A 6,736-nucleotide genomic window follows, 5' to 3' on the forward strand; every position below is an offset into this window, starting at 1 on the left:
TCTTTCCAATTAAATTAAAATTTATTTTATATTTTGGAAACAATATCAATTAGCACAAGTAAATGGGATGAGATTTTCTTCATGACAAAGAATAAAAACGGAAATATTGGTGAAATCTCATAGAAGATTAAATTTTCATTTATGAACAATATATTGATCAACTAAATTTGATGAGATTTTCTCCATTACAAAGAATAAAAACGGAAATATTGGTGAAATCTCATAGAAGATTAAATTTCATTTATGAACAAAATATTGATTAACTTTTTATATCATATAATGTTTTACTCTATATTTTATTGTGATTTACACACCGATTTAATAAATATAATTTTTTAACAATATTAGATTCGCTCTTAAATATTTTGTATTTTCCAATATTTTATTTTTTGTGTTCGAAATTATCATTTTTTAAAATATGATTAGTTCTAGTAATAAATTACTAATGCTCCAGAAAAACCATTTCAATATAAAAAATTACACACCCCCCCCCCTCTTTACAGAAAATCCTGGCTGCTCGTCAGCCCACGTGCCTTCAACTATTTCAGAATATTATATGATAAATATTAAAGATTTCACTTAATATTTTTTCAAGCCCTCCTCATTTTTGGCATCCATTGATAGCGGCGAAATTGTCTCTAGCATCCTACTAAAATAATCATCATTCAAGGGGGAAAAAAATTCTTCCAAAGACATGGGGCTATTTGGGGCTTGACATCTCGCGGTCAATCTTTCCAATACAACATCTAACTCGTCCATGTTATCAGGCTGATCTGATTTTTGTTGGTCGGCATTTCCATTAATAAATTGGACCTTCGAGGTTTTTATACTAGCCATCTCGAAATTAACTTTAGGCTGAGACCCCCCTGGAGTAGTAACAGATATTCGACAGGAAGATTCAGTAAAAGGCATCACGGATGAGACCTGTATATCTGGTATTTCGTGAAGACGTTCTATTTCTTTATCTATTTGTTGGGTAAAAAATTTAAATATAAACAGGGGAATAACAAATATCCCATCAATACCTACAGTGTGGGAAAATGTTAAGGTTTTAAGCATTGAGAAGTTCCCCTATTCAAAAAATTGCCTTTTCGCTTTATAATTGTTTCAAAAGTAATAAAAGTTTATCCTACATGCCTCTCAACCCCCCCCCCAACCCTCCATTTCTCCCATAAAAAGTCTACGGTTTATTACTTTAAACAATCATTTTAAACCAAATAAGTAAATATTAATATTTTTTAAAAAATAATGACTTTAATTCAAATTTTAGAAAAGAAATATTTTTATATAAAAAAGTGAAAAATCAAAATTATTTAAAAATATATCAAAAACAAATATCTGCAATAAGCAAGTTTAAAGACCTCCAATAACAGTTATTAGTAAAAAATAAGGCCATTTCCAAACATAACGTTTTTTCAAAGCGAGAAATAATAAATGTATCCTTCCAACCATGAAATTTTTTTAATGCACGCGATTTTGCGTTATTGTTAGTTTGATATTTTTTAACAATTAAATGGCGTCTTACACGACTGAAGTGAACAAGTTGTTTTTAAAATATTATATTATGCAATAATTTTAAACCAAGACGTACTTACCCAAATAAAGTATTAGATAAATTGTGGATTTTATGTGCTAATGGTAGATTAGTTTGATATTGCTTCATATCTTGTTGAGTTTACTAAACACTTTTTTAGGTAATATGGCAGAAATGTTATAATTATTTTTTACAATTTGCATAAATTTTTAAAGAAATTTTATATAATTTACATAATTGAAATATAATATTTACAATAAAAACCTTGCAAATTAATTAATACATAGTTGAGATTTAATATAATTTTATTTATAAGTTATAGCAGTGTCAATAGAATTTCTATCTTTAGACTTATTTTATCCTAAATTCATCCTTAATTCAATATTGTGAAATACGTATTATACATTTAGGATATTCATTGTCTACATTTTTATGCCAACTTTATATGCTTTTTATATTTTAATAAATAAATTATATTAGCTTAAAGTAACATTGGTCACTTTTCTGGGAATATAGTACTTATATAATAGTGCCACTCCCCATGAAGAATTCTGACTCCGCCTATATTATAAATAGTTTGTTAAAGTCAAATAAATTATTGAAAAATGATCTTAGCGTTTTACTATTTATATATTTTTTCGGTGCAGACAAACATTATATTTCTTTTTCAATTCAAATAAATATTACATTGTCGTATATATTTTTTTAGTTATTTCCATTTAATTCAAATTTGTAAATCGCAAAATTATTTTGTATAATAATTATATTAAAAATTAGTTATAATCAACTTATTAAGTAAGGTTTCTGACCATTTTTTAAATGAACTCTTGAACTATTCTTAAATATTAATTTTTAAATATAGAATTTTTATATTAATTAAAAAAAAAATCATGGTCAAATTGTCAGATAGGAATGTTTATACATCTTATACGATTATGCTAAATATTTATATATTGACCCAAACTGGTTCAATTCAATCCAACCCTGAATATTCTAGATCCATACGACCAGCATATATATATTATAATATAATTAATTACAAACAAAATATACAAAACGTGTGCTGCTGTTACTATAAATTTGACTTTCAAAATACAGCTCTTAACAGTAACAATTATCCATTGAAACTAAAACTTTTATTATTTATTAATTTTATATTTAAAAGAGTTAAAATTATATCAAAATATAAAAATTATATTTTTTATAATCTTAATTCCTAAAATGACAGTAATACCAAATAATGAATAATATAATGCTAATAACATTCTATGTGAAGCAAACTGAAATTAAGAAAATAAAAACTAAATTATAATAGAGCCTTAACATATTATTATGTATTAAATTCCTAATTTCTTCAGAATTTCTAATTCCAGGAATCCGTTCCTTAATTTTTCCCAAGTTCTTCTCCACTAACGTGCTCGGATATCCCTAATTAAAAATTTCAACAAAGAGATTTTTGAAGTTTAATTTAGATAAATTTATATAGTAAGTAATACATGTTTTTATCAATTTTGGCAACGTTGGAAACAATAGGAATTTTATTGAGGCTCAAAATTTTGGTCAAATTAAGAAGTTTCTCGAATTATCAAGGGCCCAAATTATATAAATTTCTTTTTTATATATATATTAAAATAAATATATATATATTTACCAATAATAGAAACGGATTCGAGAGGTTGATCACTTGCCATAATTAATGTTTGATACCCTTTTTTTAAGAAACAAGAAAAAGGAAATTAATATATCACTCACTATCAATAAAAATATTATATACTTTCTATTTCATCTACTTTCGGATATTTAATGGGTGTGTTCATGGTAGGCGGAGGGCTTATGGGAATAGTATCTTGAAGTTTATATATTTTATAATTTATTTAAAAGACTTATTGATAATAAATGTGATAGTGTTAGGGTTGTAGTTAAGTGTTTTATCATAAATTTTATACTCTTCCCCTAAAAAATAAACATTTTGTAGGAAGGGTGATTTTTTAATATATATTTTATTGTATATCCAGTTTTTTTCAATCTTTTATATGTAAAATAAATTTTATTATATTCTCTTTTGATATAAATTTATTATATTCTCTTTTGATATAAATTTTATTATATTCTCTTTTAATTTTTAGTTTTTACACTTTATTATATGATTTTTTAACTTTTTTTTATGTTTAATATAAGGTAGGGAGCATGAGATCGTTCTGAATTCGGAGGTGTAATTAGAATCTCAAGATCTCTGTGATGGTTAATTTTATATTATATGGGACAGAATTAAATCAGCATAAAATTTGTAAAATGACTTCGAGTCCCCTAAAAAAAAGCATTTTGAAATTTTTTTTATACCACTAAAAAGTGTAATTTTGGATACTCTTAGCTAAAAAAGTAATTTTGGATAATGTTAGCTAAAAAAAGGTAATTTTGAAAATAATTTTAAATTTTTTTTGAGCCCCCGAGATTGTAAAGACTAGTGAACCCCTGTTAGTCATGACTCTTATAAGATCACAGGCATACCCCTCAAACGAATTTCCATTGAATGACCTTTGGGGTTCTACTAGTTAGCCATGCCCCACTACCTCAAATAAAAAAAAATAAAAATAATACTTAAAAAAAATGACAAAATAAAATATGACCACTCTTCCATCCCTAAATAATACGGGGATGGGGGTGGTGGTATGACGTTATGTAAGTGGCTCAATTTTTAAATAATAATCAATATATTCTTTATCTATTTTTAAAAAATTTGACTTAAAATGGTAAACATTAATATTATATTGTGTTTTGTTATTTCTCTCAATATGGCTATTCTTGTTTATAAATATCTTGATTTTTTATTTAGGATTTCTATTCGATGTAATCATTATGTGGGTTTTGGATTTATTGGATTGCTTGCCTTGTATTAGTTGTTTTGGAAATAGCTTTTATTATGTTGTCTGTGATAACAGTTAATTTACAGGTGGCCCATACTTCAGTATTGAAAACATCTAGGAAATTGATATTGTAGATGGATATACGGTAACTAATGTGATGAATTGTTAGAGGGATGCTAGTACTGATAGGTTTTTTTTTACTATCTATGGGTTGTAAGAATGTGAAGTTATACTAATTTTTGCCTAAGATTTCGCGAATTCTATAGATTTCGTTATCTATATAATTCTTGGAATCACGTAGGTTTTATGGATAGTAATTTACTTTGTCAATTTTACCCATGGATTTGGGTCGACACAAATAAATCATGGCTTTCTAAAAGGTCACAGTTATAGGTTATTTCAACGCTCCAGCTTATTGGGTTATATTTTCCTTCGGATTTAAAATTCTATTCTAAATTCTTTTGCAAGCTTGATTGGGCGGATCTGCCATTTCAATCGATTCCTGTATTTTATGGTACCCTTGGGTGGTTTGAGGAGAAATAAGTTATTATTTTTACAAATAAAAGTGGTTCACATGAGGAATATTATGCCTTTTCCCAGGTCATCTGTTATATTCTTTATATGCAGCCGAAACCGGTGCAAATAATTACACAGGTGTTCGAAGTGGAATACACTTTGAGGTTGAGTTGTCGGTGTTCCCAGGACGTCATTTGTAGTGGTTGAACTTCAGTAAATGGTAAAATTATCTGAGGGCCATTCATTAGTAAGGTCGTTTGATGATCCTTTGACCCTTGTGATCTTATAAGAGTCATTATTAACAAAATATTTGAAACTTTTATTCAAACCAAAAATTATAAAACATCAATTTTTTTATCTAGACTTTTTTTCAATTTTAAAATATAATGTTATTAAGAATTTATAACATGAAAGAATTAATTATAAATAAAAAATGAAGAGTTAAATAAAATAATCTGGTAAACATAAATTGTGTCCTGTTATAGGAAAATAAAAGGTAAAATAAAATATAAGGATGGGGTGGTGGATTTCAAATTGAACAAATAAAAAATTGTGTAAAATGAAATCTTTATTTATAATCTCTTAATTTGGGATAGTCAATGTCAATTTTGGTCTATAGATCGTAATGGAGTTGAATAAAATTTGATAATTTAAAACAAGGCTATATATCATGATTTTTTTTTTATATTTATTTTTCAAAAAAAATGACCCAAAAACATAATATAATTTAATTTTTTTACTGTCGATTATGTTGAATTCGGAATAGAATGGCGTAGGTTCTATTTTAGTTGGCATTAATGTTTCGGCCATTTTTTGTCCTTTTAAACAAAATTTAGGATTATTATAATTATATATTAATCATAACAATAAAAATAACAGTGTAGAGTATTATAAAACCAGAAGCAGGGGAATCCCAGATACTTAACCAAGGAGTGTCATATTGAGTACATTGTACACTATGAAAACCTTCGTCTTTTACAATTTCATTGTAATTCTATATTTTATTATTGTCATCTATTGTTATATTTTACTTCATGTGAAAAATTATCAACCATATGATTTGCTATATCAGAAAGAAAGATCTAAAAATAAAAATATAAATGATTAGCATTAAACTTCCGATCTTAGATGTTGTGCACATGTCTTCACTGATACCTGTAAGATCAATATTTTGAATTTCAGCCTGGGTGTTACTATCCGAAGTATCATCTTTGCTGATACTATCCTCTTCGAATAATATGAGACCCTGAAGTTCTTTATTAAATATATATAAGGTTTGTATACGAATTTTTTCTTATCTAGAAATTAGTAGTATAACATCGGAGTTTTTCATAAATCGAAAATATTTCTAACTGTAAATTAAAATTTAATAATACTGATCACGTTTTTGTTTTTCTTGAGTATAATTGGGTATTGACTCTATTTTTAGAAAAAAACTTGTGCTGTAAAAGTACTTAAAAAAAGAATTTTTTTCATAAATTTTAATCAGATAAACAGAGAACTTTGTGCTCAACACAGCTTGCGGTGCTAGACACACGTTCAACTGACGCGGAAGGTAGGTTTATTGATAGATAAAAATTTTAATTGGTGGAATTTGTTAAAATAATTTTAAAAAATCTTTATTTTCAAACATATTTTTTTCTATCTATATCAGAATTCTGAATTCATATATGTAATTTTCTATATATATGAGCTGCAAGACATCGACATTGAAATATTTGAATTAGGGCACAATCTCCACTTATAGTGTAGACCTAGTCTACTTAATATTTCCTATTTGTGTAAAAAATGTGTCATACTGGAGTCAGGGCAGAGTTAAATC

General features: G+C 26.4%; 1 long non-coding RNA gene across 1 annotated transcript; it reads right to left on the reverse strand.

The window, feature by feature from the left end:
* Positions 1-3,358: 3,358 nt before the first annotated feature.
* Positions 3,359-5,855, reverse strand: LOC135929650 (uncharacterized). The gene is made up of 3 exons (XR_010572626.1): positions 5,812-5,855; positions 5,655-5,732; positions 3,359-3,380 (listed from the first exon to the last, which is right to left on the reverse strand). It is a non-coding gene; the product is annotated as an uncharacterized LOC135929650 (long non-coding RNA).
* Positions 5,856-6,736: the final 881 nt, after the last annotated feature.

Source organism: Gordionus sp. m RMFG-2023, chromosome 5, assembly GCF_954871325.1.
Source record: "Gordionus sp. m RMFG-2023 chromosome 5, tfGorSpeb1-WG-v2, whole genome shotgun sequence".
In the NCBI taxonomy this organism is placed as follows: domain Eukaryota; kingdom Metazoa; phylum Nematomorpha; class Gordioida; order Chordodea; family Parachordodidae; genus Gordionus; species Gordionus sp. m RMFG-2023.